This window comes from Camelus bactrianus, chromosome 12, assembly GCF_048773025.1.
Source record: "Camelus bactrianus isolate YW-2024 breed Bactrian camel chromosome 12, ASM4877302v1, whole genome shotgun sequence".
NCBI classification, from domain to species: Eukaryota; Metazoa; Chordata; class Mammalia; order Artiodactyla; family Camelidae; genus Camelus; species Camelus bactrianus.
The window spans coordinates 1,917,602-1,933,690 of record NC_133550.1 but is presented as its reverse complement, the minus strand read 5'-3'; the positions used below and the strand labels follow the sequence as shown (position 1 = coordinate 1,933,690).

Below are 16,089 nucleotides of genomic sequence, written 5' to 3'. Positions count from 1 at the left end.
AAAAATACCCGTAAAAAATTTTCCCTTAAAACAGAGACCCAACGATACAGGAAGGAAGAGGAAGGCTGACTTCATGCACTGATGGGACCGGATGCAGAAATGCAGGGAAGCAGCGCTGTGCAGATGCTCCAGACCCACTCTGGGCCCCACCTTTCCGCGTTCCGCCTCTCCTTTTACTAGAAAGGTCCGTATTCCCTGAAACAGAGGAATCTGCTACCTAAACATGGGACACAGAGAAGGGAAATAGGAAAAGGACGGGAAAGTAAAGGAACAAAAGTTCATCTACACCCTAGGGTTTGGGCGGGACTTTCACCAAACACACAACCTCTCATAGCACATAGCACACAGTGAGAGGCTGACAGAGTGACTGCGACTTCTGCTCCTTAAACACCAGCTACCTGCCAGCACACGCTGTGACCGTTACTGAATCATTACAATCATTTCAGAAACTATTACTACCCCGGCTCACAGGCAAGGAAATCTGAATCTCGGGGAGGATTTATTATCATCCTGGACAAATTCCCATGGCCCAGAAGTGTCAGAGCCTCCAGCAGACCCTGGACTAAAATGCTCCTCATCACCACGGGCCCTGAGCCCAGGCTGAGGCCACGTTAGGTCTGCACGGGCCCAGAGCATGAGTCTGTGGGACAGGGAGTGGTCCCATTTGAAGTGCCAGGCCAAGGCCCTCAGGAACATATGTAATGAAACCAAATACCCAAACTCATTTCCAACGCACTTCCCTGTCCGGTAGGACTGCTCGGCACATCTGGCTTATCACCTGTGCACAGGCTGTGCAAGGGGCCCAGACAGTGACGTGACGTCCCCATGGAAGTGGCTCAGAGACCGCTTCATCACAGGACAGACTCTCCCGGCTTCCAACGTTAACTCTCCATTCCATTTCCAACTGGAAAGTAAGTTTAGACTTGTTTTCCTCTCCAGAAACAAAGAGAGTGGTAACATCAGCGGGAAACTCAAGACTGAGGAAGAGTCTCCTGGACATTTGGAAGGATAGGCTGGGGAGGGAACAGAGATAGGGATCAGAAAGACCCGTGTTCCAGTCCAAAGTCTGCACATCACTCGCTTTGACAGTTTCCTTATTAATACAAGTGATAAAATCTAATTATGATTGTTTTGAAAACTAAAAGAAATAACGTATGCCACTAGCATAGGTGTAAAATCCTCCATGAGTGTTCCAGAAATGGACGTGACCATGGTTAGATACTGTCTGCCAAGTCTTGTTTGCTAAGCTCACATCAGCCAGCCAGAGATGTGCCAGAGAATGCCTCAACAGCCATCAGCCTTCTCCAACTTGGAAACTCACAGTGTCCGAAGAACAGGCAGTGGTGGATGCTTTGGGACACTGTGGAGGTAGCACTCCAGTGATGACTTTAAAAAGCTGGGGAGAATTTAGGGGACCATACAGTTCAAATACAGTAAACTCATTCCATGTCTACAAATATTCATCTGTAGCCATGATGATTCAGAGAGGAAATATATATTCAAACGTACATCATTTTCCCACATAAGTGCATCAAAACAATTTGGAAAGAATGTAACTTTCTTCTCTAGATCACACAGTGGGGATTACAAGGTTTGTACTGACAGCACTACGTGTAAATCATATGCAAACGTAACTGGGTCCATTATCAGTCATCATCATTTGAAGGGAAAGATGGAAAAGAACAAAGCCAAGCTAATACGCTCCGGTATTTTGTTGGGTTACTATGTCACAGAGGAGACGGACAGGTCATCAAGGAACCACTCTGCCGTGATCACGGAGCCAGGGAACGGGATGGGCGGCAAGATGTATGGCGCAGCCGTAGCTGTGCCCGCCCTTCTAGGCAGGTACCCAGTCACTTCGACAAGATGTCAAAAGTGTATGCCCACGTCCTCATCACCTGTCATGCATTAAAGAGAAATGGAAACCTATAAACGGCCAATAACCTCGGTGGGTACACCGTCCAAAGAGCAACGTCACAGTTTGACAACTGGCCATCCCGGTTCCCTGGGCTTCATTCTTGGAGAACCTTAAAAACCACTCCTCTGTCCTCAAGAAGTGCTGCCTACTTGTCCTATCTTTGGCTCAGGGATACAGCACGTTCACGTGGACTTTAATGTCTGCACAGATTTGACTGTCTTTCTCCAGGTTCACTTGTCCATTCTGAAGAGGCCTGAGTTAAGTCCAAACTCCATAAGATCAATTCCCTCCAGTGACAACTCAACGAGCCTGCAATTACAAACCAACTGAACAGGACTGTCCTCAGCTAAAAATGTCACCCGCCTTTCACTGCTTTCTTAATCTCCTCTCCTGGCTAATTGCAACAGACTAAAACCACCCTCCACCAAGTTCCCCAACTATGTCAAATAGAAAGTAAGGTCCATAAAAGAGGTGACAACTCCATAGTCACCTCTGAATTCCTAGCATATGTTAATGTTAATAAGTAGAACTATGATTATGGCTTCTTTCCTTTAAAACCTTTCTGGTTATTTAAATGAGACCATGGAAGGGAGGAGTTTGGGTTCAGTATCTTGATCCAGTAGACTCTGGAGACATTTTTCGGAATGGCTGTCCACTGATTCATTCAAAACACAACTTCTCTTTCCGGGAGGAGCTGTGATTTTCTGCCAGGAGCTTGTTGTCACTCTCATGCCAGAACAGATTTAAACTAAATACATACATTGGATATGTTATTTTTCCCCGCTTCCAAAAAATTTAACTTTCCTTACTTCCTTGCCTTGAGGAATGCTTTTTTACTTTTCATTCTAATTCACCCTTTTATAAAGCAGGATTCTCAGGATGTGCTTGGCCTTACATAAGAACAGCCATCCAACTCCCAGTGTGAGAGGCCTTGGGCTCATCTCCTGACCTCCTGTCAAGGCAACTGAAACTCAGTTCAGGAGCCAACTGGCCCCCCAGGGCTTCTAAGGCTCGCGTATCTCCCAGAATCCCTGCTTTCTGGTTTGACATGTCTTCTGAGGATTTCCCCTCACTTACTTCACAATTAGCTGTGCAGCTTGAAAGATGAGGAAGGAAGGTCTTATTTCTTAATCAGCATTTTAAGGAACTTATGTAATGAAGGTTTTCAAGAGTTTCTAGAACCCTCCATTGCCAAGGCAGAAAACACAATAGATATTTTCTAAATTTAGCTATCATGTGCATTTTTTCTTTGCTTTTGTTTTCTTAACTGCTAACAGACATTTTTTAATTAAAAAATAAAATAAGGCCCCAAATAGGATAGAACATTGAAGAGGAAACAAAATTAAAGGGCAAAGACAGAAAAATGATAAGTACTCTACAAAGTTAATAGAAAACATACACTATGGATCAGATCAGCAATTCTCAGTAACAACTAATTGAAACCTGACTATGAGGTAAAATGTCTCTCCTGTCAGGAGACGGCCAACAGAAAGCAGAATTAAATCAACAAACTAAAATTCTAAGTCTGGCGAAGTAGAGAAGTCTACCAGCTAAATGTGTTTTCTTCTGGAAGAGAGGGAGACTCACAAGATCTTTTCTGTGGAGCCTGAGCCCAGGTGAGGACGGTGAAGTGAGCTCTGTAAGTACCCAATTAGCAAAGTGAGTGATGAATAAAGAGACGTGAGCTTTGATGACAGAGATGATACTACTATTCACTTGTCTTTTAAGTATGTCTTCACGTTCAATGATCAATACCTCGGCGTCCTCAGGGATTGAGATTATAGGAAAATGCACAGCCTGGGCCTAGACCTCCTCTGTGATTGTGGCACTGCACTTAGATGTTTCAAGGGCACCTCCAACTCCACCTGCAAAGAGCTGAATTCATGGTGCTCCTCCCATGGCCGTCCTGCCCAGGGCCCCTTGTCGGGGTCAAGGTCTGTCTGCCTCTCCCATCTCAGTCCCATCACTCACAGATGTGACTGGACCCCTCCTTCAGGGCCCAATTTCCTCAGTCAATGAGTCCCACCACCCACACCTCACCTACCAGGTTCTCACTGGCACTCCCTCAGCACTGACTCTGTGCTGGGGACCACACTGCACACTATGAACACGTTATCTCACTGGATCTCCACAGCAGTCCTGGGAAGTCGGTATATCACTGTTTCAATTAATAAGATAAATTGTTTCACTTCCTTGAGTGTGTCATCCAAAGTGACACGGCTACTGAGACACAAACATAGTACTGAAAATCACTTGAAAATTGAACACTGCTACACCTCAAAAACACCCTACTCTGACTTATCAGATCACCTCCTGCCGAGCCTTCTAAATGTTTCTAAGCATTCTACAAGACAAAAGTGATGTACGAGAGCACCCTTCTCCCCTACTTAAAATCTGACAATGACGTTCCACTTCCCTTAGGAGAAAGCCCCACCGGGCCTGAGCAAAGCCCAACAGCCCGGCATCCGCGTTCCCTGCGCGGCCGCGCCGCCTCACCCACCACGCAGCGCTACACGTGCCGTGTCCAGGACAGGGATGCTGACTCCCTACAACCCGGGGATCGTCTCAATCGAACAATGATCACCCTCTTCAGTGGTCACCCTATTCATTGCTGACTCTCAGAAAAATATTTTCTCAGGGTGAATCAATATCTTTTTCCTTACAACTTCCCATCATTGATAATGAGCTCCCCCCAAAAGAGAGAAGACATAATCCTCAGTCTCCTTATCTGCAATGTATGAATAACAAGGAAATATGAGAGGTTTTAAGCGAAATAATATTGATATGAAGCTGAGGGACAATTCCCAACATACAGTAAGCACTCAATATGTGCTTACTTAATATTAATAAAATAGATTCCATTCCAGCAACCTTAAATCAATGTTTTATGGCTTTGTCCAAAAGACTACTGACAAACTATTGGACGAACCCCTTTGAGCAGATCCGCCCAAGCGTACTGGGATAGGTAAGCCTTGACTCCAGTTACAGCTGCAGCCAACCAGCACTACGGGGCAGGGGCAGTTTGCTCAAACTCTTACATGTTGTTTGAGCATTTAGTTGTAGTTATTGAATAAAGACAGGTATTATATAGTCAAAGCTCCTGAAACATAAATCTTCAAAGATTGATTCAAATTAGGTTTCAAGTACAACACTCTCACTAGAAATTATTTGAAAATTATTGTCTTAGCTCCTCTGCACATCAAAAGGTCATGTTCTTAATGTATCTGACTATATACACTGAGAGGATTGTTTAAAAGAAATTAAGATGAAGCCATAATGAATAAGCTTTCATTATAATCTGCACAAAGCCCCACCCAAGGGTCTCACTTCTCACTTCCACATAGGAGTTCAGGTAGCTTAACCTGGGTCTTGGTTTCTTATGACACGGGGGTGGGAAGAATTGTGGATAGATTTATGTAGCAAATATAAATCTAGGGTATTTGCTGTGTAGGAATCCTAGAAATAAATAAATTGATATATAGTCCCACCCTTAGGAAGCTCAGCCTTTCAAATTACAACAGCATTAAAAATGAAATGAGAGATACATTTAAGAAAATTTTACAAGATTTTCACATTGAACATTTTGAAGTATCACCAAAAAAATAATTAAAAGATCTACATATATGGAAGGCATCCCATGTTCATGGAATGGTAGACAATATTGTTAAAAATGTTAAGACTCCCGAAAGTGATCTACAAATTAAATGGGGTCCCTATCAAAATTCCAGCTGACTTCTTTGCAAAAATTGAAAAACTGATGCCAAAATTCATATGGAAGTGCAAGGGGCCCAGGACAGCCAAAACAATCTTGAAAAAGAAGAGCAAATTTGGAGGACTCACTCAAAGGTTACTACAAATCTATAGTACTAAAGTCATTATGGTACTGGCATAAGTTTGAATGCAAAAATCTATGAGACACAATAAAAAATCCAGGGGGGAAACTTACATTTACAGTCATTTTTCCAGAAATGTGCCAACAACACTCCATTGAAAGAATAGTCTATTCAACAAATGGTGCAGAGACACCTGGGTATCTGAAGGCAAAAGAATGATTCTGGAATCTGGACCCCCGTATTTTATATAACAAATAAAATATTAATTCAAAATGGATCACAGACAGAAACGTAAAAACTAAATGTATAAATTTTCTAAAAGAAGACATAGTTTAAATCTTTGTGGTCCTAGGATAGGCTATGGCTTCCTAGATACAATACCAAGAGCACAAGTGAAAAACAAGAAAGATAAGATGGACTTCATCAAAATTAAAACCATTTGTTACAAAGGACATCATCAAGAAAGTGAAATGAAAGGGGAAGGGGGTAGCTCAAGTGATAGAGTGCATGCTTAGCAAGAAAAATAAAATGAATAAATCTAATTACCTCCCCTAGAAAGAAATTGTTTTAATGTTTACAAAAAGTAAAGTGAAACGACAATCTGCTGAATAGGAGAAAAATTTTGCAGAGCATATATCTAATAAGAGACTAGTATCCAGGATATAAAACAAATGCTTACAACTGACCAATACAAAGAAAATCGACCCAATTTTTAAATATGCCAAGTATTTAAATAGATACACAATTGGCCAATAAGCATATGAAAAGATGCTCAGCATCACTTGCGAAATCAAAATCAAAATGATATCTGATTTTACACTCACTAGGATGGTTATAATCAAAACATGGACAATAACAAGTGTCGGTCAGGAGGCAGAGAAGTGGGAACCCTCAATATGCAGCCGTTGGAAAGGAGCAATGGTGCAGCTTCTTTGGAAAAGCCTGGTGTTTCCTCAAAAGGTTAGAAATATATGGCTCAGCTATTCCACTCCTACATATAGAGTCATCCCTCAGTATCCTCGGGGGGTTCATTTCAGGAACCCCCCACCCTGGATACCATAATCCAAGGATGTTCGAGTCCCTTTACAACCAGCCATCTGGATCCATGAAGTGGAAACTACAGATATGGCGGGCCAACTGTACAGCCAACAGAATGAAAATATATTCTCACAAAAACTTACACATCAATATTCATGGCAGTATCATTCAGAGTAGCCAAAGGTTACAAACAATATCCATCCATCAATGAATGGGTAAACAAAATTACCAAGAATAGGCCCACAAATTTTTGGTCATTGAATCTTTGACAAAGGAGGTGAGAACATACAATGGAGTAAAGACAGCCTCTTCAGCAAATGATGTAGGGAAAACTGGACAGCTGCATGTAAATGAATGAAGTTAGACTACTCCCTCACAGCATACACAAAAATGAATTCAAAATGGCTTAAAGACTTAAACATGTAGTCAAGACACTATGAACCTCTTAGAAGAAAACATAGGCAAAACATCTGACATACATCTCAACAATGTTTTCCTAGAGCAGTCTACTCAAGCAATAGAAATACAAGCAAAAATATACAAGTGGGATTTAATTAAACTTGGAAGCTTTAGCACAGAAAAGGAAACAATAAGCAAAACAAAAAGACAATCTATGGAATGGGAGAAAATAGTTGCAATAAATGAGACTGACAAGGGCTTAATTCCCAGAATATGTAAACAGCTTTTACACTTCATAAGAAAGAAAAACAAACAATTCAATCCAAAAATGGTCAGAAGTCCTAAAGAAACATTTCTCCAATGAAGACATACAATTGACCAATAGGCACATGAAAAAATGCTCAATATCATTATCAGAGAAATGCAAATCAAAACTGCAATCAAGTATCAACTCTCACTAGTCAGAATAGCCATCATTCAGAAGTTCACAGACAGTAAATGCTGGAGAGGCTGCGGGGAATTGGGAACCCTCCTACACTGTGGTGGGAATGAAGTTTGGTGGAGCCATTGTGGAAAACAGTATAGAGGTTCCTCAAAAGACTAAAAATTGACCTCTCATATGACCCAGCAATCCCACTCCTGGACATATATCCAGAAGGATCCGTAATTCAAAAAGACACCTACACCCCAACTTTCAGAGCAGCACTATTTACAATAGCAAGACATGGAAACAACCTAAATGTCCACTGACAGATGACTGGATAAAGAGTTTGTAGTGTATTTGTACAATAGATTACTATTCACCCATAAAAAAATAATAAAATAATGCCATTTGCAGCAACATGAATGGACCTGGAGAATGTCATTCTAAGTGAAGTAAGCCCGAAAGAGAAAGAAAAATACCATATGAGATCCCTCACATGTGGAATCTAAAACAAACAAACAAAAAAACAAAAAACAAAAAATAAAGCAAAGAAACAAAAAGATAAACTTATCTACAGAACAGAAACAGACACAGAGACATAGAAACCAAACTATGGTTACCAGAGAGGAGAGGGTGTGGGAAGGAATATATTGGGAGTTCAAGATTTGCAGATACAGAGTATGTATAGAATAAACAGCAAGTTTATACTGTATAGCACAGGAGAATATATTTATTATCTTATAGTAACTTATGTTTAAAAAGATTATGAAAATGAATACAGGTATGTTCTTCTTTAACTGAAGTGTTGTGCTGTACAAAAGAAACTGACACATTATAAAGTGACTAGACTTCAATGAAAATGTTTTTAAATAGACCAAAAACGAAAAAAAAGAAAAAGGATATTATCAAACTAAAAGAATAAAGTACTGATTCAGGCTACAACATGGATGAACCTTCAAACTTTATGCTAAAATAAGCCAGACACAAAGGCCAAATAGTGCCCTTTAAGGTGAACTGTATCTGAGTGTTTATTGTACTATTCCTGTAAATTTTCCGGAGGTTTGAAGTCTATCAATATCAAAAAAAACTTTTATTCATTAAAATCATAAAACGCTTCCTCACAGGAGGGCTTTAATTATTAAATGCAAAAATGCATGTAAAGCTCTTGAAACAACACTTTGCACGTCCACACACAGTCACTGCTTTCACTGCCACTCAGAGGTTGTTACCAGCGCTGATGAGAGCTACCTCCACTCGCTCTCCTGCATACAGGAGTGAGGACCTGAGCTCTAACAGGCAGTGTGAGCGTGAACCTGGGTCAGACACAGCCACATCCCAGACTCTGCGTTACCCAACTTTCTTATACAAACTGCAACATATAATGTAAACACGCTACAGGGATGTATCTTACAACGCAGGGAATACAGCCAATGTTTTACAGTAACTATAAATGGAGCATCTATTGTACACCTGAAATATATCATATTTTAAATCAGCTATATCTTTGTAAAAAATTAAAAAATAATTTAAAAATGTTATCACTTTAAAATTCAATTCAGTTTTTAAGTAACTACTAAACAGCTTAGAATGTATAAAAGCATTTAAGTGTGCTGTTTGTTTACATATTTATTTACTTTTAGCCTCCTGCTAAAAGAGAAATTAAACAATTTTTTCAAACACAGCTTAACAACCATAACAACAAAAAGGCAAAACTGAGAGTGAAGAGAAAATGGAGATTCAATACTTAAATGAAACCAGGGGGAGGTAAAGTCATAAAAATGGATTCCATGAAGTCAGGGCAAGTGTTAAAGGCCGACTAGAAATTCAGGTGTAAGATTCTTGACAGATATAGCAAAAAGAAAAAGATGATGGGGAGGGCGGTACAGCGTGTGCTTAGCGTGCACAGGGTCCTGGGTTCGAACACCAGGGCCTCCACTAACAGATAAATACACCTAATTACCTACCCCCCCAAAGAGCCCCAAAGAAAAGAAAAAGAGAAATTTCTTTCCCAAATAATCCTGATATTAAATTTGGATTAAATACTTAAAAAAAAAAAAAAACAGAAAAGATGAGTGACACTGTGAAGGAAAAGCCCAGCTGGGCTAACAAGCTAAGTCACAAATCTAAGTGTGATAAGTGTCCGTTTACTGATGTAAGTTTTGCTGGGCTAACTCGTAAATCCGATGTCAACAATTGTCAGTAATGTGATCTGTTCCAAATTGATAAGCTTCAGTGTACTGATTCCTTGCTTTTTGTTGTTGGAGCCTTATTGGCTAATAGCCCCATACTTGTAATTAAACCTATAAAACCTCACGTGCAGGTCTTGGAGGTGCTCAGAGCTTCGGAACAGAAGCCCCTCTGAGCCCGCCGGGGTAATAAATCTCAGTACTCCAACCCTCTGTGTGGTGCTTATTTCTTGGCTGGCCTGTTGTTTCCAAAACAACACAAGCGACGATGCCCGTGAGATAGTTCTGCAGTGGGTGCTGGCAGGTCCCCATGTCTCACGTGGGAAAATCTGAAACATCCTTCTCACCACTCAGAGTCATCATAAGCCCACACCTCACTTCCCGCTGTTAAATGCAGGAGCACAGGCAGGGCCCGGCCTTTGTTCTCTCTGTGTCATCACAGTGAGATAGGATGGAAGGGGGCAGAGCACATCCATTCAAGGAAGGCCACAACAATTAACATCATAATGGTGAAGGATTCAACCCCCAATAGGCCTTGAGGCACAGGATGAAGAGATTTAACTTCTAGCAGATCTTGAGCTTCATTATGCACCCACTGTAATAGTAACATGGTGAATAACATGCCCCAGGCACCATGGCAGTCCCAAGGCTAGCCACAAAAGGTCAAAGGGTGGGAAATGGTCAACTCTCTGGGAATACAAGCCCCTTGCCCTAAGGCTGATCCTTCTACTTATTAGCATATGAAACCACCAAGCCCAAGAAAAAAGAGCAACAAAACACCACCTCGGGGTCACCACTCTCTCTCCCTCTTCAGAGAAGGCCCACACTATGTGGAGTGTGTACCTACTTTTAATCTGAGCATCAAACCCCCACAACTCGTGAAGTTTCTCTTGCCTTTCAATGTATCTCTCTGAATAAATATACCTTTACTCAACACTGGCTTGCTCTTGAATTCTTTACTGCATGAAGCCAAGGAACAAAATCTGGTGGGGCACATCCCAGGGGCTCATCCAAAGCCTGAGACACAGCCCTTCTCATGCGTCACGTTTTTTTTTTCTTGTATCAACAGGACTGGGTTGTGAAGGGAGCTCTGAGGCCCCAGCTAAGGGACAGAAGCAGCCCCCAGGGCTCGAATTGGCGGGCAGCCTCTTCCCCAGCAGGGGCCCTGGGGTCTGCCCAGTTCTGTGTGTTTCCCTGTTGTGCTGACTCCCCAGCCTGACAGCGTTCTCACTAGGCCTGTCCCCACAAAACCCTTCTCTCCAAAATACAAGCACATCATGTCACAGTCCTCTTGTTCAACCAGGAAATATTCAACCCACTGTTTCCCTCCCCAGTAAAGTACCTAACTGTCCTCCCTCCCATCCCACCACTTCTTTCTTTGTGACAACTCTGCACTCCCCACCCACCATCATGAACGCAGGTGCCTTGCTGGCTGGGACCGAGATGTTTCAGTCTCACACATCCTGCGTCCATTCACTTTCCCCTTGTTACCTTATAAAAGCCTTTCCTGAGTCACCCACGAATCTGATACTGAACATCACAAAGTGCTGAGTTTGCAGTCACTGTGTGCATACCTCCCAGGTTTTGAGTAGGTTTCCTTCACAAGATCTTCATTAAGGAGCTGCATCAAGAAGTTTAAAGAGTCTTTTCTTACATCTGAGCTGAGGAGCCTGCAAAAAATTTAAATGGCTTTGAAGAGAGGGTTAACCAGGGACAGAGGGTTCGCAGGTCCTATTCAACATTGTCATGAGGCAAAATGTTCTTCAAAGGCTCAGAGTGGCTTCTGAACGTGGAGTCAGCAAGGAGGAGGTGACAGGCAGTGAGTAGGGTGGGTGACACTGGGTGCGCTTCCCCAGCTGGGGAAGAATTGGATTTTGTTCTAGTTTTCCAAACAATTTCTTACTACCTTTTTCACCTATTGTCACATACCATTTCCTACGAATTAAGAATATCAATGTCAGTCATTTGGGCCACTTGGGAGAAGCAACACGATGCCATTCACAGGGCTGGGACATGACAGCCACACCAGTCTAGGTTGATAGACCAGTGGGGGTATTTCCAAGGTGATCACGGGCATGCAGCAAACTCCCCAGCTTCAATGACCTCATCTCAAAGGTGGGGCCAATAAAACTACCAAGAAAAGTGCGTGATGATTATTGCCGACAACTGTTTACTAGGTAATTGCCCGTGACAGCTGCAGCTTAATGGGTAATGAGTATGATAACAAGGCCCTGTCTACCTGGCCACACGCTCCCTGCCTTCCTGCCTTGGTGCAGCAGCAGAGTTTGTTTAGCCGATATGAACGCCCCCAGAGCAGCACTGATGGGAAAGCTCGCAGCTCTGCACTGCGAGGTGTGTTCCTTTCCTTCTCAGAGCTGATCACAGTTTGCTGTCATCTGTTTTTATGTTTATCCCTTTTATAACTGCCTCCCCCCGGAGTTTTTGCTCAAGCAGCGCAGGGCCAGTGTGTCTTGCGGCCTGCCAGATATTCTGGGCTGGGAAACAGCTGACCCCACATCTGGCTCTACTGCTGAACGGAGAGGGCAGAAGGCCCTGGGGCACATGCTGAACCGAGGCCACTGCACCCAAAATTATGATCTGACTTTGGGCAAATTACAGTCTTCTTTACCCTGAGATTCCTCATCTGTCCATGAAAATAAATGCCCATGGCACACAGAGTTACAAGGATTAAAGGAAATCACCAAATTCATAACCTAGCCAAGGGGCTACCAGTGCGTCCTCAACAGACAAATGCTGCCTTTACGGCTCTGACACACGCGAAGTGGGGCGGCCGCACACAGTGAACACTGATAAATGCCAGTGTGTTAAGTGCTTCATGTGTGCTACAATACTCTTCAGAACTTACAACAATCCCAGGAAGAAACGAATAATATCATGCCCATTTCACAGATTCACCAACAGGTTAAGAGAGGTTACATTCTAGTCCAAGGCCCTATGGTGAGGAAATGGCGATTTAAACCGGATTCTGGGCCCAGGCCTTGTCTCCAACTCTCTCCCAGCCACCTGATCACTTGCCTATGAATTCCACCTGTCCAATACCTAAGTGTGCAGTCGGCCAGCTCTTAAATGCAATGTGTGCTACCGTTTGTCAATGTTGGTTAATTACCATAAACTGTTCTCAGAAACCACTACAGAAAAGAAAGGTGGACTTAAGGAATTCTGCATTGCGTTCTCCTGTAATGTGCAGAAACCCTTCCCTACACCACCAAATCCAAACGTATGCTTCCTCCATGTTTATGTTTGCACACGGCTTATTAAAGTAGAAGGTACCTGCAGTAATTCCATCTCGGCTGCTTTCCAAGGTTGCAGATTATCCATAATCATTCCGTGAATGAAAATACTACAATGTGAATGAAAATACTGCAACCATGTCAGTAAGCAAAGAATGCTGAAACCAAGTCATTAGCGGCTGCTGCCACCCCCCAGCGAGGAAAGGCCTGCAGCCCAGCCGCTGCAGCAACTCACAATGGTGCCCTCTGAGCAGACTCAGAATAAGAAAGGACAGGATACTGGCCCTAGATAGCTAGGTGCTTGTCTAAAGAATGAATTCAGTGAGTCCAAAATATTTTCTTCCTCCCATATATAGAAAAGCACTAAATTATTGAACTTGAGATACCTGGCTTTCTTTAGATAACAAGCAATCTTTTATTGTTCCAACAACCTTGTCTTTGTTGTAAAGCTCCTATATATCCTAGCTCATCCCAAACCTCTTGGGAGCAGTCCCTCAGAGAGATCTGAGAGGCTGTCATCCCGGCTCGAGTCCTCCCGCAAATAAAACATAACTCTTAAATTTTAGGTGGCACATGTATTTCAGTCAACTGTTTTGGACACCATGAAGGGACCCAGAGCAGACTTTCTCCACCTGAACTCTCCGAGTAACTGGGGCCTTTGTACCAGCAGTGGCCCTTTGTGACCATCTGCCTCCTCGGGGAGTCCAGATGAATTTGGGTGAGTCTCTCCTGGTTCTCGGATCTCATATATTGGTTGATAATCCTGAGTTTTATTTGGCGGTGTTTCCAGGTACCTGGCCCTCCAGTTGAAGGAGACTGGGGGGAATTACCCACCCAGTGGAGACATACTGGGTGGGACCTCGTTGAATGGTAACGGGAAATACCCACATTGAAGAGACGTCAGAAGTGGGCTGGTGGAAACCTATTAGGAAAATACTCACCCAGTGGAGACGTCCTGAGTGGGTCCAAGTTGAAAACACTGGGTTCAGGACTGAGTGGTTAGGTAAGAGGCTGGTCTAATGTTTTCCTCAATTTGGTTACATCCATTGAATTTTTCAGGATAAAAGTAAAACTCTTACGAGGAACCTTTCAACTCCAAAAATGGGACCATCCTCCTGGCTGGTAACAGCTTTCTCGGGTGACAGAGAATCTTGCAGGAGTGGTAGAGACAAAGACTTCATGCCATAGAGTTGTCCCTGCGGGAAATCTTACTAGCAAATTTATTCTGAGTACCCGACCTTACAATGGGGAATAGAACTTTCAAAAAAAATAAAAAAAAGAAAAGAAAAGAAAAAGAAATGACAGATTGCCAGCCTCCAATTAATACCCCAGCCAGGTTAATGTACATACAAAACTTACAACATTAATTGGGAATTAGAAAAGAAAATCTCAATCTGAAAGTAAATAAACAGGCCTGATAGAAACATTTTTTGGAATTCTGAACTTATAAAAACAAAATCCACTTTAGGGGGAACTTGAATTTCTCTTCCTGTGTCCTTGAAATGTAAACGTTTTATCTTTCTCTGGGTCTTTCAAGTGTGTTTATGTATGTATATGTATGTTTACTTTCTTTTTAAAGGAAACCTTGGACTCTGCCATACAAAAGGTACAAGTATTGCGTACATATGGTGGCCACGTAAATAAATTGGATTCTAAGCAATTCTTTGTTTGTACCAATTTTCAGATATTTTGCCATCTTAAACTTTGTTGCATCAGCCTGGACCACAAAGGCCTTTAGCTTTTGGAGAGTAAAGCTTTGAATTTTATTTAGGCAACACCCCCACTCTCATGTGGAAAAGCCTCTTCATCTTATTCATTTAAAATCACTATATATATATATATATAAATTGATGGCCATATGATGGATCCTTTAATTTGGAAAAGCTTTTAAATTTGTGAAAGTTGAAACAGATCTCATGATAAACAGCTGTTTAATTGGTACCTATTAAAATCAAGTTTAAAGATAGAAAAATATATCTAATTGTTAACCTAAGAACTTAGTTTAAAAAAAAAACTGTTTTGAAAAGCTACATTTGTGTTTTTCCTTTCCAATAAATGGTTCTAGAGATGTTAATAAAAACTTAGAATAATTATTGGTAATTAAGTTGAATAACTGGAAAAAGGATTGTAAAAATGTCAGAAAAAAAAAGATAAGGGCTTATCCCAAATGGATAAATATTTTTATATGGTTATTTTGAATGAGATAAATAAAATGGACATTTTTGGAATAGATACAAGGTTTTGATACTACACTAGTAAAGTTAAAAAAAAGGGCCAGAGAGATCACCTACTGTCCCCCAACATTAAAGTTCAAACAAGTCCATTTTATTTGCCACAGTTTAAAATATATGTATATATAGACTGATATACTTGATTAATGATTGGGACAACAGACCAATTAATCAAATTAAAAATTGAGAAGGACCTAAGCACTTTGGCTGAAACTTGGGCATCCTAGAGACTTTTCTATAAAATTAGATACAATGAACAACAACAACAAAAAAGTTTCTGGCAATCCTTCTAGAAATAAAAATTATTGATTAAACCTAATAAATATAAAAATTAAAGGTATAAGATTTAAAAAATTTGAGATAAATATTTATAAAATTGGTATATTTAAATGGTCTTTATGTAAAACTTTTGCTTAATTATGTTGTGGGATAGATCTGTTTCAATGGAAAAACGCTTCCCCTTCTTGGTATTATAAGGCTGGGCACATATCTGTCCCTCAGAAAATATTAATTGAACAAAGTAAAGGAAACCAATAGAGTTACATGAGCCGTCCAATATAACGTAGAACTAAAAACTAATATACAGTGGCTAATAAAAAAAATATAATAAGAGGTTTACCCTGGGTTTAACTTATAACTCAAGGAAAAGAGACATCACTAAATACCTTATGCAAGCTTTGGAAGACATGATAAAGTAAACCTTAAAGTTTTAAAACATTGAATTCTTTGTTTACAGCTCTCCTGATTGATAAAAAAAATGCCAATTAAGGAGATACAATTGGTTCTGGGTGACAGAGCAGTTCTCTGGG

General features: G+C 41.3%; 1 protein-coding gene across 1 annotated transcript in view; it reads right to left on the bottom strand.

The window, feature by feature from the left end:
• Positions 1 to 562: 562 nt before the first annotated feature.
• LOC141579334 (trafficking protein particle complex subunit 9-like) overlaps positions 563 to 16,089 on the bottom strand; it is an 83,676-nt gene continuing 68,149 nt past the window's right edge. The window contains exons 9-10 of the mRNA XM_074374500.1: positions 11,373 to 11,468; positions 563 to 1,013 (exon numbers count right to left, since the gene is read on the bottom strand). The gene's annotated coding sequence lies outside the window, so the exon portion shown is untranslated. The remainder of the gene's footprint in view (positions 1,014 to 11,372; positions 11,469 to 16,089) is intronic.